A 17872-nucleotide genomic window follows, 5' to 3' on the forward strand; every position below is an offset into this window, starting at 1 on the left:
TACTGTGATTTTTGGAAATCAAGAGGTGCTTACCCTTCTCCTCTTCCAGGATCCCACAAAGTATCTTCAGATCGGGACTTTTCTCCCAAATGTGGGAGTGAAGGAAAGGCAGGTGGTACTAGTCTGGTTTCTCCCAGGACCCAGTCTTGAGCCAAGAGTCGGGGTGCATGGGGTTTACTGAGGAGTGCTCCCTGGGTGGACCGGAAGGGAAGAAGGAAGTAGGTATAGAAAAGGGAAGAAGCCAAGCCAGGGGATTCCCAGCATCAGCGTGGTTCTCTTGGGAGCTCTGCAATCTTAAATGTACCTCCAAGTATGTCCCACTTGTAGGCTGGGAAGCCAAGCTTTTGTATCCCCACATTAGGCCAAAGACACTTTGAGGCATCAAAATGCCTAAGCATTTCTGGGTCCCTATATGGGTAAAGTCACTGATTGTCTTTTGCAACAAAGCATGCAGATGTGCAATAGGCTGGTAAGGGATCTAAAGAGACTTCATGGGGGACCCACAGTGCCAGCAATAGGCACTCCAGGGGATCAATCTTACAGCTCCGGCTGAGCAGTACCCCAGATATAGGCAGGAGGCATCTTCTCTAAAGCAGGTGGCAAGCCATCTGTGGGCTCTGTGGGAACAGGAGGGCACATCCTACATAGGGAACTCTGCCAGTCGGCATGGTGGAAGGCCTGGCCATATCACCCTGAAAACTGCCTGGCTAACCCTTTGGTAGGTGCCAAGATGTTTTCTCCAGTCTCAGAGTATACATGATATGTAGATCACAGAAGGTTTCTATGCCATTAAATTATGTATATCTGTTAGATGACATTTATTGGTACCCTAGATACATCTTGAGAATTATTGCTGATGCCCCAACAGTGAATTGTCCTGCATTTAAAAACTACATTTCTAACTCTCGTCACTGTGAGAGGTCCATCAACATTTCTCAGTCTTTTGAATGTCCAGCTACTTGTTTAAGGTCCCTAAGAGTAACAGGGAATGATCACTGAGCACTGAGTGTCTGGCAAGCATTCATTAGATTCTTGTATGTGACAACTCACGGGGATAGTCCTAGAAGCTTCATGTGAGGCGAGGCCATTATGTTTCCCATTTTATAAGTAGAAAAGCAAGGCAGAGAAGGCTTAGGTAAGTGACCCAGAGCCACATAGCTAGTACATGGCTCAGCTGAGCTGAGGTCTGAATCTAGAGAGCCTGAAATGAGGCTTCTTGCCACTGACCACTGAGCTACAACATTATGCACAGATAGTCTTAAATACTTATGAATAGATTGAGATGTATAGAAACCAGGATTCCTTTAGGATTTGGTTCAAATCTTGCTGAGTGAATCTAGTTTTCAAAGTTAGAAACCATTTTGGTGCTCATGTACTATTTTATTTAATCCTAGGAATAAGCCTATGGCAAAGAGTCCATTATTATTTCCAGTTTTTTTCAGATGGAGTATCTGGGTCTTAGGGAATTTGAAATATTTTGTCTACAGTTAGGTAATTAGTAAGTGGCCAAAACCTAAATTTTTTGGCCCTAGAACGATCATTTTAATTAATATTAAGAAAAATTATCCAAACTCTGAAAGTAAAGCAGAAGGATGACAGCGTTCTTTTCTATCATATCACAGCATTTATACCTTGAGTTTTACCCAAAGTTTATTTAATTTTCTATGTTAATATGTCTTTATTTGGCTTATTCTTTTCTTTCTCTTAGCAGTTTTATTGAAGCACAATAGACACACAATAAATGCACATATTCAATTCAAAGTCTTATACATTTTGACACATATAGTGGCATAGTGAAGATAATGAACATATCTATCACCCTCTGCAAAAATTTTTTCTTATTTGCTCTTAATTGGAAATTAGATTGTCAAGTTAGATATTGCTTTATAAAAGATTCGACAAATGATTTGTGTCCAGTATAGATGCAAATGATTTTTATCTGATAGAAAAGATAACCCCAAGAGTTATAGTTTTATTGTCCAATAGAGCATTAATCAGTTTAGCATCCATCTTAACAAATTTATTTTCATTATCCTTTACTGACTGGCTATATAAATCTTTCTTCCTCCAATACTTTAGGAGAAAGATGTACCAGCCTATTCGGTCTCTCACTAATGAAGTAAATAAGTCTTTGGCATATATTAGCTATATATTAATATGAAAGTCATGTTATAGCATGGAAATTATACCTTTCACTACCAAGTTAGTATATGTGAGCTCAGTAAGTGTAGATGAATAAAATGTCCTCAGGAGTTTCCAGGGAGCAAAGCAGGGCATCTATTGTCCTGTTCTCCTGAGGATGGTGAACTTAGAGATGGTTCTAGAAGGCCATGGCAGAGATATGCATGTAAGGGAGCAAGCCCATGAGTCTCATTCATCTTTCTTTGGCATATCAAAGTATGGATAATATTTGTGCCTCAAGTCTCTTTAGGTTCCTGTTCTTTCTATCTCCCCAGATTTGAGATTTCTTTTCCTGTAGCTGAAAAAATATCTAAAATTTCCATAAATCCACTTTCCAGGAGGAACGTAATTTCAGTAAACAGGCTCTTCTGGGCCTGCAGTTTGTTTAGAGAGAACCTCAAGGGGATATGATACAAAGGAAAGATTTCATGAATAACACAATGGAAGGACAGAAGCCACTCAAGAAAGGTTAACCTGCTTTAGTCACAAGTGGAGACGTGCCTCTCTTAAACAGATTCATATGCTCCTTTTTGGAGATGCACCAGTTTGTTTAACATTTTCCAAGGGATCAGATCTCATGACTATTAATTGTTGCTCCCTCAGGAGCAAACTTGATGAAAATACTTACCTACTTACTTTACTGTAATCCTACTAGTGTGTTATTTCATTTGCCATATCACTCCTCAATCCTGCTCTGCCTTCTTTATCTGGATGGCTTCTGTTAAGCCTTAAAAATTCAATACAAATGACCTAAAGGAAGTTGCTAGCCTAGGCCATGGTCTTCTCTGGACTCCTCTGTGGTTTTCAGGCATCCCATAGTGGTGCTGCTTGCTACACTGGCCTCTTTATCTTGCCTGCATCCCCAGTACACAGTGATAGGTCCTCAAAGGGAACCCTGTTAGTCCAGATGCATAGCACACAGAAAGCAATGAGTAAAGAATTGGGAGGACAAGAATCATGCCTGAATGTGTATTAACCAACATGTATAGAAGGCCACTGGTTTGGGTTGAGCTCCTACATTAGGCCCAACAAGTCAAAGCAAAATGGAGTCACTCCCGTTAAAAGTTCCACTTTGCCAAGATATAACTAAGTTGTTTATCTGACTTTCCAAGAAATCAGGAGTATGAGAGATTATAGTTAAATCTTCAAATATGGCAGTTTTAACTGGCATAATAAGGGGTCCCCTCTGTTTTAACCTTTTAAAGAAAATAACTTTGAAACAATCCATTTCTGTTCTCTGTTTCTGCTTCCTCCGGCTCTTTTCTATCTATAAAGCCAAGCTCCTCTGCTCAGTGCTTTGGAACACTTACTTTTATGGAATGAAATGAGGTGTTGCCCAATTCTAGAATCTCAAATAAAGGCCAGGTAAGATCTTTAGATTCAATTTGTTGCAAATTGTCATTTGACTGTTCTTTATAACATTTTTTGCTGTTTTCTGGCATAATACTATGCTCTCATATTTGGATATATGCTTCCTAATTGTTTTATACAGCTTTTCAGCGCCAAATTTCCTTTGACTACTCAAGGCAATATGTTCTTTATTAATGTGAATATGTTGATATTTATTGGAGAGTCCAATAAGTCATTTAAGAAATCACACAAACATGTGCATTCACTCATGAGCCCTCAGTATCCTGGATGACGAAGGTGCTGAGGGCTCAAGAATGGAGGTGAATGTTGGTGCCAAATTTTAAGGTTTCATTGATAGAGGGTCTGCAGGTGACTCACCCATTAAAATGTTGCTTTTGGTAGTGCTTCACCTAGCAAATTTAGCCCCACACATGTTAATCAGGAGGGTCTGGATCTAGGTACACAGAAGGTGCCTCGGACATCTTGAACATGAAATCTGAACGCCACATCCTTCATAGTTACATTTTTTAGACACATGGAATTCTTTCAGAAATGCCCTGGATGGCCAGAACCAGCTCTATTTCAAAGCAGTTCATGCACTTTCATGGAAAAAAGTTTTAAAAGTAAAAGGTTTTCTGAAGAGAGCTCCTTAATAAAATATACAATTTCTAAATGGATTTAAAAAATCAAAGATCTTGCAAAGGCCTGAAAGTTGAGGTCACTTTTTTTTCTTTCAAAAGGATCTGGGCTGAAAGGGGGCTCATTACAGCTCACTCCAGCTGGAGTGTGATCCATCAGCAGGGAACTTGTTAGAAATTCAAATCCATAAGCTCCACCCTGTGTGGCTAGGTGGGAGCCTGAAGGTGTGGCCCATGAATTCATACTCTAACAAGTTCTTGAGGTGATCTTGAAGGTCATTAATGTTTGAAATAGGCAGATGTTCTGTTTTCTTTGAGGAGCAAAGTGCTATAGTTAAACTGAGTCCCCAGGTTTCTACAGGGGGTTGGTACTAGGACTCCTGAAAATATAAGGAGGCTCAAGAGTCTTATATAAAATGGTGTAGTATTTGCATATTGTCTGTGCAATAGACAATAGAAAATCCTCCTGTCTACTTTAAATCATCTCTTGATTATTTATACTGAAAGTACAATGTAAACACTATACAACTGTTTACCATATTGTTTAGGGAATCATGGCCAGAAGAAAAATGCCTGTACATATTCCATATTGTATTTTCCAGAATATTTTCTACCTGTGATTGGTTGAATCCATTCTGGCAGAACCCACAGATACAAGGGTTGACTAATCAGTTCTGTAGGGTTCTCAGTAGATGGGGGCTTCTGAAAACTAAGTTGCAAAAACTCCTAGAGGGCTTGTGGAAACATACATTCCTGGGCTCCAACCCTAGAGCTTCCAGTCCAGTTGGTTTGGTTGGGGCATGGATTAGAACTGACAAGTTGTAGGATGGTGCTGTTGGTCCTGGCCCACACTTTGAGTAACAAGAGCAGACACCCAGAATCTCCAAGCTTGTTGGACATGGCCACAAAACTACACTCCCTCTAGTCAGAACATCAGGGAGGCTTTGGGATCATAGGGTTTTTTTCTCCTTGTAAGAAACCTAGCAAACTAATTCTAGGCTCTTTGCTGTTTAAAAATAGTACAAAGGCCCCAAAGTAGGCTCTTTTCTGTAGCTTCAAAAGGTAATAACTTTGTCCATTTTCTTCTGTTCAGACTTCACTTGATGAGCACTGTCACTTCTGCAGTCAGAAGCAGTCACTTAAATCTCAGTCTGTGGAGGCTTCTGGGGCAGGCTTCATACCACTGCCCACCACAGGGCTGCTGGGCTCCTCACCCAACAATGAATGAGTGAGTGAGTGAGTGGTATCTGTACACCTCACCATATACCTAAGGATGCCTCACTTTTAGAGTGGCTGCCTCTATGTGAACTGCCTCACTCAGCTTGGTGGCCACACCAAGAGAAAGGTCTGAGCTCTCCAGTAAAATGAAAATGGCCTATATTTACCATGTTCTGTTATGTTAAACTGGAAAGAGGATGTAACAGAACTGACCAGCTGTGTGTCTGTGGCCTATTTATTGAACCTCTCTAAACTGCTTTCTCCTGTGAAGCAGAATTAACAGTGTGCACCCCATGGCTGCTATAAATAGACGGATTCTCTCTCTGTGTGATTCCTGGACTGGCAACAACAGTATCACTGAAGTCTGTTGAAAATGTAAATCCCTAGTCTCATCCCAGTCCAAAGAAATCATAACATCTGGAGGGTGGGCCTCAGCAAGTTCTGCTTTAACAGGCCCTCCCAGGGATTCTGGGACACACTAGAGCTTGAGAAGCATGAGCTGTGAGAGCCAACAGGGAATTCTAATGGTCTCAAACAGACATGAAAGGTCTGAAGAGCTGTATTACTTCAAGTCCTGGCTCACAATTTACTTGCTGTGTGATGGCAGCCAAGATGTTTAGGTTCTCTGTGCTTTGTTTTCTTCATCTCAAAAATCACTGCTATTGTGGGATTAATGAGTCAATACAGATGAAGAAGTTAGCATAAGTTCTGACATACAGGGCTCAATAAATGGTATTATTGAGTATTTAAATATAGATAGAAATGAAGTCATGTTTTCTTTATACATAATAAACTAATAATTTATAATTATTGCCTTGGGACATGAGATCATGGTTGATTACTTTTTCTTTGTTATAATTCTCTGACACATTTTCCTGTACTTAATATGAGTTGCTCCTATAATCAGAGCAAACATTATGAAGATGACTTGGTTGAAGAAGGGACGATATTAACTGAATACATGAGGTTTGGGGTCCGGCTATGGAATATTTTCTGCATTCCTGTACACCTTCCTGCATCCCATGCCCTCATCCTTAAAGCCAAGCATACATACATGTTTAGGTCTCTCTGCATAGTGTGTGTGTGTGTGTGTGTGTGTGTGTGTGTGTGCTCATTCCTGTGCAATTCAATCAGGAAGAACAACTTAGGTCTCATGATTGTATGTGTGGCCTCAAGATGATCACTTGGGATGAGGAATTCTTTATTGATCTTTGTATCCATTTAAACATTAGGTGAATAAACTCAACTAGCCAAGTGAATCATGAGATCTATATTATAGAACAGAAAAAAGATCACTAAGGCCTCTCTAGCCCAATCAGCTCCCAAATGATCCAGCAACTAACTGCAGAATGAATCCAGCTGAACTCAGCCCAAATTGCTAATTTGTAGAATCATGAGCTAAATAAATGGAAAGTTTTTGAAGCTACTGTGTTTGGGTGTCATTTGTTACATGGCAAATGCTAACTGACACACTGAGTGTATTTCAATGGTTTGCTATAATGCCACTGTCTTCTGTCCTTGTTCTGCCCTCCTTATTCAGTGGTTAAATGTCTTTTTGCTCTCTTATGTTAAGAATTTTACAGACAGTTGGACTATCAGTATGAATAAGCAGCAGGCAGCAAGTAGAGCAGAAATAAAGCATGCTTGGAAAGCACGTCAGGAATGGAAGGGGCTGTCTTCATATCCTGTGATAAAAGAAAATAGGCTGAGGGAAAAAAAAGAAGCCTGACTCAATCTAAATTTTTCATATGGCATCTCAGGAACAACCAGTGATTCTATTCTTAGCCTTTTCTTCTACTGAGGCTAGAATCTATTTCCAGTTTATGCCTAGCTTGGTCTGAAAGAAAATAGTGAAGTTGTAAACTAGGACAGGAAAAGTCAAGTTGGTAAAATAGAATTTTGTAATCTCATTTCATTTCAGAAACCTGAATAAAATATTACAGTCAGGTTGGACCCAGATGTCACCACCAATCTGCACAAGGGATTGTTGGTGGCATCTCTTTACAGCTCTGTTGATGGCCACAATTAAAGGTGGCTCAGAGCAGTGTTCTGGGCAGAAAAGAGTATTTTCTGCAGCTTCCCCAATCCTTTAAGGACTGAAAAATTCCTTGGCTTTGTATTGAGAAATTGAGTGTTCCTTTTCTAACTTTGAGGTCACCTGGATCTTAACAGCATGAGGCTATCTTGGGTGCCTAGACACAAAATTGGCTTTGGGGCAGCCCTCTGTTCATGCCAAGCAGTGTCTAGCCTCTTCTTGTATGAGAATATTCACAACAACCCTATTATCACATGAAGAAACTGAGGAACAGGAAGGTTAAATCACTTCCACCTACCTCTGATGCCTGAACACTTACCACTAACCCTACATTAAAATGATGCCAGAAGCCAGGACAGCACTTAAGACATGTTAAGTGCTAAATAAATATCATGCCTGATTGAATATTGTGAGTCCCAGTAGAGACACTGTCCTCAGAGAATGGTGAATACACCTATAGAACCAACATTGGTGATAAAGCATTGATTTATTCTTCCCTCTCCCCCATCTCACCACCTAAAGGGCTACACTTAGCAAACTATTCCTTTTGGGTTCTAAGGTGGTCATGGAATGAAAATGTTGCAGTTTGGTAGAGCATCTAGGAGCCTGGCCTGGAGAGCGAGTTTTCTCAGCAAGCTCAGAGCTTAACTTGGGTTTTATGAGAAGTGTGGGTGAGGGCTGGGGTACTGATGGAGACCCCAGACACATTACTAGCAAAGAGATCCCACACCTACCACTATCAGAGAAATTTGCCTCTTTTCTTTCATCTCCATAAGATGTTCTAGACAAAAGTAATTTCCTTGGCTCAGATAGTCATTCTTTCTTCATGGACAAAGAACCTTGCAAGTGCAATTTTCTCTCAAACCCTCTCTCATCTTCTCTTCCTCCATCTTTCCATATACATGTGCAGATGTGCACAGAATACACACTCTTGCTCTCCCCCTTTTTGCTGTAAACCAAGAAAATTCCATGTAAGAGTCTGCCTTTGAAATTTAACAGCTCAGGAAAAGCTTGGAATTAGCTCAGAATCATTATATCCTCAGTGAAATCACTGGAATCCCAATTTTCCTAACAGGTGTCAAAGAGGAGGGAAATCACCTTATTCAGGTTCAGAATGAATTCCAATGAGTTCCTCTAAATAATGTCAGTGCTTGAGGAGACTTGTTAGTTACCTGGGCTGAAGGGCACATGGCTTTGAAGTCTCAGACTTCAGCAAAGCCATGTTTAAAAATTTCAGTCATGGAGAGAATTAACATGCTTTTATTCCTTGCCAAATATTAGAAGCAGCAAGTTGATTTTATGTGGGGACAAGATGGGACAAAAGAAATGATAAAGTTTATGATTTACATGTACTCTTGGGGTTTCAAATACAGATGTAATGGTAAGTAAACATATCATAGAACCTTATCACGAGTCTGTTTAATTATAAATTCATTTAAAATATGCATTGAGCATACTCTGGAGGAACTGTCGGTGTGTGTGTGCATGTGAAACATGAAAGTGACAGCACTCTTGTCACCAAGAAGTTTATAGTTGAACTGGATCAGAGGACATACCACATATGAGGACCTGAATGTGATACTTTGAAACCCACACTGTACTAGAAACATACTTTTTTTAGACCCTCCTGTATTCAATTGAACATTCATTTCCCACAAACATAATTTGATGGTTAATCTAAATTCTCACAGTCAGAAACTTTTCATGACCAATGTCCTGACCTGAAAATTAAGGAGGGCAGATTAATATGTAGAGGACAAGCATGAGGATGTTCTTTGAGTGGCCCAGAGTCTTTTTTGCTGGCCACCTGTTCCAGCTGTTGGAAGAGATGCCTTACCTCTCCACTCTTTATAAAATCAAAGACCTGCTAAATTCTCAAATGCACATGCATAAATCAAGAGTGACAGCCAGTGAGTGAGAGAGAAGGGCCTCCCTTGGAAAAGATACTTAATATTAGCTGGTTCTTAATGCTACACTTGTCAGAAGACACCTTAATTGTCTTTCCAAGCACCTCCTTTCTCCACCAACCTTGATCCTCTCACTTGCCCTGGTAATGTTACCTGAGATTTAGCTGATGTTTTCTCTGATTCAGTTCCCCTCCTGTAAAGAGGCTAAGCCCCACTTTCACAAAGTTTATACTTCTTCTTTCAGCCATTTAATGTAGTATAATGGTTACAGGCATAGACTCTGAAGTCAGATTGCCTTAGTTCAGATCTTGGTTCTGCCACTCACTGGCTGTGTGCCCTTAAGAAATTTGTTTAATCTCATTGTATCTCAATTTCTTTACCAGTAAAATGGGGATAATAATAGATCCTACCTTGTGCTGGTTAACCTTGACTGTCAACTAGACTGGATTGAGAGACATCTGGAAAAGTGATTGGGTTGTGAAGGCACTAACCTTATCAATGGCTTAACCCATTGATTATTCAATTGGCTATTAAGAGGAGGTGCCTAGTTGGAGGAAGAGGGGTTATGGGGGCATGAATGGTTTGTGGTCCCTTCATCTCAGGATCTTCACCTGCTTCCTGGTTTCTGGATGCCATAAGTTGAACAGCTTTCCTTCGTGCCCTTTCATCATGGTGTTTCTACCTCGCAGCCAGCTGACCATGGACTGAGACCTCTGAATCTGTGAGCTAAAATGAACCTCTCCTTTAAGTTTCAAGTGTCAGGTATTTTGTTCCAGCAACAAAAAGATCACCAATACATACCTCACAGTCTTGTTATGAAGACTTAATTAATATTTATAAAATGATTCAAACAGTGCCTGACATATAGTGTTTCTTTAATATATAAACATTGTGGAATTAAATCTTTAGTATACCTCTTTTTCTCAAATGTAAGTTCCAACTTATTGTTTTATGTCATTGAAAGGTGTTCTTGTGGCCCTGGACGTGGTTACACAGATAAATGCATTACTGGGCTGGGGATTTAGCTCAGTGGTGCTGTTGCCTGTCTCACAAGCACAAGGTCCTGAGTTCGATCCGCAGTACCAAAAAAAAAGAAATGCATTACTACTATTGTTATCACTGCTATTGGTAACAAACATAGACATTATCTAATCTGTGGTCCAAACTTTATGGGTTTTATCTAACTTAACCTTTGCAATAACTCTTAGAAATAGATATCTATTGATACCCATTTCTCAGATGGGAAATTGAGGTTCAGAAGAGACTAAATAACCTGCCCAAGGAAACAAAGCCAGGAAGTGCTGATGCAATCCCAGGGAATCTAAGGGTACCAAATCTTGGACCATTTGAGAAAGTTTGTACAATAGTGATTGAGAACTAAGGCAAAGAGATGGGGACACTGAAAGTGTGCCTTGAAGATCTGATTGATTACCACACACCTGTATATATACCACAGTTCAAGCGTGGGCAAGGCTTAGATAAGGATTAAAGTAAGGGAAGGGAAATATAATAACTCTATAGTGAAGAGATCTGTCAAACACCACCTGCAGCAAGTAATAAAGTATGATGTCGTCAGCAATGGCATGGATTTGCTCCATCCACTGATGTGATCTGATGAGAAGGGTACTTCACGTCTGCTGTATTTATTCCAAAGCCTATAACTCCAATCTAACAACCCTCATTTTGTTCTTTTCTGTGAACAAAAGCAGATAAACACAAATTGGGGGGCATTCAAGAAGATATCTGGACTCAAGACTGTCAAGGTCATGAACAACACAGAAAGACCAAAAATTACAGACCAAAGCAGATGGGGTGACATGGCAACTGAATGTCATGTAGTACCCTGGACTAGTCCTGGAATAGGAAGAGGATATTAATGGAAAGCCTGATGAAATCCAAATAAGTAAACAAGAGGTTCCTTCTGTAGTAGGCATCCTAAATTAACTCATTATTGAAGTTGGGGTCCTATTCAATTGATACTGTAATATGTATGTTGATTTCCTGGTTGTGACAAATATAACATCGTCATGTGAGATGTTAAGAATGGAAGAAATTGGCGAGAGGCAAATTACTTTCACAACTTTTCTGTATATTTAACATTATTCCAAAATAAAAAGGTTGTTTAAGAAATACTTCCAGAAATTGGAATTTGATTTGTTTAGGGTATGACCTGGGTTTTGCAATTTTTATAAGCTGTCTTCATATTCTGATGTGCAGACAGGTTTCTGACACTACTGATCTGATTTCCATTTAAAAGAGCTACACAGTGAATGGTAAAGCTGATGCAATTTGAGTAAAGCTGTGGCAGTCACAGGGCAGGTCAGCTGGGTGGTCCCACTTCTTCATGGCTGGCTCTTCCTACAACTGCAATGCAGTGATTCCTTGCTAATGGCCATATTTATTCTCCTTCTCAGAAACAACAGGCCCAAACTCTTTAGTGGAAGACTTTAATGTACTGGTTGAGCGCACCTAATCCTAACCTCTTTTTATGCTGCCTAGATGGATATTCATATATAACCTTCCAGCATGCAATAAATTTATTGCTGAGAAGCTTGGTGAATGGGAGACCTGTATATAGACTCCTATTTTGAATGAGTAGTGAAACTGACTATTTAAAGGTATTCTGAAAAGTGTCTGTGGGCAAGGACAGGTTCCTCTATAACAGGCCTCCTATGTTAACCCATTTCTTTTAGAAATTTGGGCTTTATGCTTCCTTGCACTTTCTTACTTTGGGTGTCTTCCTTCTCTTCTTCCAGCAACATCATGGCTATTATAAGACAGCTGCCCTGCCCAGCTCCCTGTTGTTCTTTATTGGCAGTAACACCCTTTACCCAGATGCTGAACTTGGTATGGCTCATAGTTTATTCCTGTGACTTTTCCTGAGCCCTGTCCTTGGCTGGCAGGGGTCCTCTCCCCTGAAGATACCTAGGAATTTGCATGCACCTCCAATCCATGCTTGCTAACCACAGGTCACCAAAGCCTGGCCCCTTGTCTCAAGGCAGGACTAACTATGATGCAATGTACACTCAGAATGCCCTTGGGGTAAGGTTGAAGCTAGTCTCCAGCTGAGACCACATCCTGCTTGGCTCTTTATTCCTTTTCCCTAACTTTCTTAGGCATTTCACTTGAGAATTCTCCCTTGCTGAATCACTTGCACACAAATTCTGCTGCATTTAGCAATCAGACTTAGAATTAAGTCTACAAATAAGTCCATTCTGCTCCAGGTGGTGACAGAGGAACAGTAATTAGGGTCTTCTTGTGGCCCAATCTGATGATGTCCACCCACTGGCCATCCCTTTCAGTCTGGAAGTTTCTTGTACATTATGCCACCTCACTGAGTCCAAGTTTCTTCACACTCCTAGTGAGTTTCCTGTTTCCACTCTTGCTCTACTGAAGTCCAGAGAGATCATGCAGAAAAGACACAACAGATCATATTAACCCCCTTCTTAGAATTCTAGAGGCTTCCCAATGCTCTTCAAACAAAATCTAAACTAATCTGTTTCTTCCCCAAATACTGTATCCTCTTTCTTCTGCTTACTTCTGTCCAATAGCATTGGCCTATTGATGTTCCTTCAACATAACAGCCCTGTCCCTGCCTGTGGCTTTGCACTAACTTGTCTGATATACTCTCTCCATCATCTTACAACTCGGTCCTTGTCATCAGATATAAGCTTACACATCTCTTCTGCAGAAAGCCTGTCCCTGAAACCATCTCCCATTATCCCGCTATCTTATTTTGATCTCCTACTTAGCCTCCAGATCTGATATTTAGCCTCCATCCTTATCTGATATTTTCTTGTCCATCTCTCTGTTTGATCTCTATCTCTTTCCACTGAAATATTTTCTTCACTAGAGGAGCTCTTGACGGACATGTTCAGCTCCATTTTTCCATTGTCAAGAGCAGTACTAGGGATATAATAGTTGCAAGGTAAATACATGGTCAATGGAAGGTTGGGGGGGGGGATCAATAGATTCTGTGGACTCCAGCTCTTATTATGAAGATGATAAGGATATGCACCATTGAATCCACCCCCTTTCCCCTAGGCACAGGAGACACGTCCAGGCATCCTAGAAATTATAGAACAAAGATGCTGCCCTCAACCCCAATTGCACCTGTTCTACCAGACTGCCCCTGGAGGTTTGTCCTGACTTAATTCCAAAGGTTGGTTACCCTGAGCCAAAAAGAACAGCACAGCCGGGCCAGCGATTTAGCTCAGTGGTTCCGGCACCTGCCTTGCAAGCCCAAGGTCCCGAGTTCAATCCCTGGTACCAAAAAACAAAACAAAACAAGAACAGCAGAGGCCAGAAAGCTCATATGGGCCCTGGAGTTCCCATTTGGCCTTTCTTGAGCAGGGCAGTGGCCCTAGGTCTCTGGCTTGGCCTGGAGGAGGCTCAGCGAGGTGGCAGGCATTCTGGTTTCCTCCAGCAGCTGCTTTTTTGAGGCTTTTCTTTAGCTCATTGTCAGGGACTCCCAGTGCCTGCTGTGACTGCTGGCTCCACTGAGCCACTGAAGCAATTCCTGTTACTCCCCAGGTTGCTAATGGCAAACATTGGCAGAGAATGCTCCAGAGCCCCCCTGCCTGCTCTTCTAGGGCTCCACAGGCCTTGCTTCCTCTGGAATGATGATTGTGGATTGAGGCAATCAAGGTCAGAAAAAATGCATGCAGGCCCCAACACCAGCAGGCAGGCCGGTCTGCAAACATCAAAATTATGCAGTTCAGATGGAGGCCAGGTGGCTGAGAAATATCCCTTTGGGAGGCAGCTGATTGTGTGATGTGGACCATGACTCTCTCTAGGGCAGGAGACTGCCTGACCACAGAGGGGCTCTGGAGGACGGCTGTAGGGTAGGGAATCATGCTTTCCCCACTGTGGAAGGTGGAATTCTAAGGTGGCCCTAATATTTCCGTCCCCTCCACTGGGGGATGATTTGCTATCATCTCTTTCCCTTGAATATAGATGTCAATCTGTGATTAGGTTGTGATATGTGAAAAGGGGGAAGGGATTCTGCATATGTAATCAAAGTCTCCAATTAGTTGATTTTGAGATCATTAGAAAGGTCATTACCTGAAGTGAGCCTGATCTAATCAGATGTGACCCCTCGAAAGAGGAACGGGCCCTTTCTGAAGAGTTGTGTTGTGTTGGAAGAAGTCAGCTGTCCTGCTGTGAGCGGCCTTGAGAGGCCATGTACAGTAGAACTAAACATGCCCCTGGCTGACACCTGATGAGGACACAGAACCTGCAGTCCTGCGGTGCAGGGACCTGAGTTTGCCCACAGCCTGAATGAGCTTGGAAGTGGGCCTCTGGATACAAACACAGCCCAGCTGACACTGAATGGCAGCATGTGTGATCCTGAGCAGACCCTGCCATGCCTGGCCTAGATTTGAGGCCCACTGAAACTGTGAGGTCAGCAGTGTGTGCTGCTTTAAGCCTCCAGGTTTGTTGTAATGCTGTTACACAGCACTAGCTGATGAATATATCCAGGATCCAGAGAGGATCCTTTGGGTTCCCAGTACTGCCTCCTCCAGGTCAGGTGTCTCTTACCTCCTCTTGCCTTCCTCTGCTTCTCTGTTCTTCAGCTCAAGGAGGGCTCAGAGGACACCAAGGTGTACATAGGGACTTCAGTCAAGGTCATGAAGATCCAATGATTCCTATCCCATTGACTAACAAGATCTCTGGATATATTTCTTATCACCTCTGGAACCTCAGTTTCCCCATCTGTGAATGGAAATACCAAGAGCACCCTGCATACGGCCAGGGTGAGCACGAGAATGACTTCACACGTAGAGCACTTGGCTTAGAGTCTGCCAGCACATTGAATCTGTGGTGCCCTTGTAAAGTCATTCTCTGCTACTTGTGCCTCTGACTGCAGCCACCAAATAAAGTCTGGTTTGTACTTTAAAAAGGTGGGCAGTGCCAGCATGGTAGTGCATGCCTCTAGTCCTAGCTACTCAGGAGGCTGAGGTTGGAGGATCTTTTGAAGTCATGGGTTTGAGACCAGCTGGGCAACATAGCAAGACCCCATCTCAAAAATAAATAAATATCTTGTTATTTCCTATTGTCTATCTTTATTTTGCTCTGTATTTATAATTTGGGTTTTTCCTCTAAGAGAAATCATATGATATTTAAGCTTCTGGGTCTGATTTATTTCACTTAACAAGGTGCATCTCAAGGTGCATCCATTTTCCTGTAAATAACTCAAATTTATCTTTCTTATAGATCTTTAGCATGTGGGAAGAGGAGAAAAGGGAGAGGAAATGAGCTTTTTTTAGAAAGAGAATTGTGATGTGTTGCATACACGTACTAAGTCCCTATGAAGAATGTGATTATTATGTACTACAACTATCCCCCCCCAAAGAATATATATATATATATAGGGGAAGGGGTCCAAGAAATGGAGGGAGGAGGAGGAAGAAGAGGGGAAGGGAATAAAAAAATTAAGGTATGTCATGTAGATGTATCAATTCCCCATGATGAATGTAATCATTATGTGCTACAAACATGTATCAATAAAAATAAATATATATATATATATAAAATAGAAAAGTGAACAGGCTTCGGCTTAGGAAGAATTCATTTGTGCTCCAAAGCCAAAATTCTTCTATGAACACCCACTCTCATCTGGATATTGTGTTGCCCTCATTGCCTCTGTTCTACCTACCTTATTTTTCTTAAAGACACTTACATTACTTGGAACGTCATATGTGGTGCATGTGTCTGTGAATTTCATGTGCAGTCATGTGACATTTGTTTCAGCCAATGATGGACCCAAAATAGGAGAGGAAGGTCCCATAAATTTATAAGGCTAAAAACTCCCTGTGTCCCTCTAGCTGACCTGATGCTGGAGCACCTCATGTGTTGGTAGTGAAGCCAGTTTAAAGAGACCTCCTGCACTGATAGGTGCATTGAAGTCCAGCCCATCAGACTTGATAATGGTAATAATAAAACTATGTTACTAGCTTATGTGTTTATTATGTTATACTTTTCATTGTTATTTTAGAATGTACTCTTTCTACTTATAAAAAAATCACTATAAAAGAGTACGTCATGTGACACTAGCATGGGCTTCATACATTGTGTTTATTGCATCTCTCAATGGCATCAGGAGCCCATGTGGAGTGAATGACTTGTGCCAACTAAGTCTCAATAAGCACAGCAATGTTCACACGACCATGAAATCATCTAACAATGCCTTTCTCTGAACACATGCCTGTCACTGTGTGACACACGACTATAAGCGTATATGAAACTCAACTGTTCAAAGCCTCAAAGGAGATTGGACATATCCACGGGTTCAAAAAGAACTAGGATCAGGGATCTAAGATGGGATTTACATTCAGGTTGGAATGATCTCCTACTCTTCCTTCTTCATGGCTTGGGTCGGGGATTCAGCTTCGTGGTTCCTCCACCTGCCTCACAAGCACAAGGTCCCAGGTTTGATCCCTGGTACCAAAAAAAAAAAGTAAAAACATTTTGGCTTTTGTCATTTAACTGGTTCATTGGGACCCACGGTATAAAATCTATACTCACTATCTCTACCAAGGCATTTTCCATCAGAGATCTGTCTCTCAACTATATTTGTAGCACCTTTAGTGCCAACATTTTCTGCCTTTGGCCTATGAAGGGTAGAGAGAATCTACCACTCACCTCTATGGGCTTCTGGGCTTCCTTACAAAGCTGGATACGAGTGCTCTGAAATGCAAGCCTGCAGTATCCTCTGGTACCCGAACCCCACCCCCCAGACTTTATGGGGTTTTGCTACCTAGGAACTATGGTTCTGTGATTATCTTGTAGTATCCCTCTTCTCACTCTTCTGCTGGCAGGGTAGAATGAATGGTTATCTCCCTTGGTCCCTGTCCCATGCCATCTTATTTTTTATAATATCAATGGCAGTAAATTGAGACTCACACTTTGGTCTGATACTTAAAAACAAGCCATTTGGTTCAGTTGGTAGGGGGGAGGCACAAGTGAAATTGGACCTACAGCTGTAAGATGTCACAAAAAGCTAGTTCTCCAAATCCCTGTCCAGTAAAATGCTAGCAGGACAGGCCAAAGCACCTCAATTATGCTGTTATAAGAGGCACAGATCATGGAAGTGGGAGTGGTAAGTTTGAGGGTGTTTAAAGACTTGGAAATTCAATGATATAGTGAACTTGGAGACAGTGGTCATAGTGCCAAGGGGTGACCCCCTGCTCAAGAGAGGGTTTGGAATACCCAAGGGGCAGGAGTTAATGCCCTGGAGCCAACTTGCGACAAGATTTAAAGGAACAGGTAAAGAAGGGAGATGGGGAGGATTCAGGTAAAATGGTGGTAGAGAAGGCAGTCATGGCTGAGATTTGGCTTAAACCATCAGGAGACTGGAATCATCACCTAACTGGTGTGGCGCTAACAGGTGGTGGAGCTTGATCTTGAGGGTGGGTCCTGGAAGGAATTTCAGCACTGTCACTTCCAAGCTGGATGATTTAAGGTGCTGTCCTCATACTTTACCTCACTGCACTTCAGTTTTTTTTAACCATAAGATGAAACTAATTATATCTTGCAGGTTG

At 41.5% G+C, this 17872-nt stretch overlaps 1 protein-coding gene across 3 annotated transcripts in view; it reads right to left on the reverse strand.

Moving 5' to 3' along the window:
* The window catches only part of Snap25 (synaptosome associated protein 25), an 85112-nt gene that overhangs the window by 48919 nt on the left and 18321 nt on the right, over positions 1-17872 (reverse strand). The window contains exon 2 of one of the 3 annotated variants that reach the window (XM_087189080.1): positions 34-191. The exons of the other annotated variants lie outside the window; for them this stretch is intronic. The gene's annotated coding sequence lies outside the window, so the exon portion shown is untranslated. The remainder of the gene's footprint in view (positions 1-33; positions 192-17872) is intronic. 3 annotated transcript variants of the gene reach the window in all.

This window comes from Heterocephalus glaber, unplaced genomic scaffold (assembly GCF_053883595.1).
Source record: "Heterocephalus glaber isolate CG9 unplaced genomic scaffold, H.glaber_assembly_v1.0 deba00001532, whole genome shotgun sequence".
NCBI lineage: Eukaryota > Metazoa > Chordata > Mammalia > Rodentia > Bathyergidae > Heterocephalus > Heterocephalus glaber.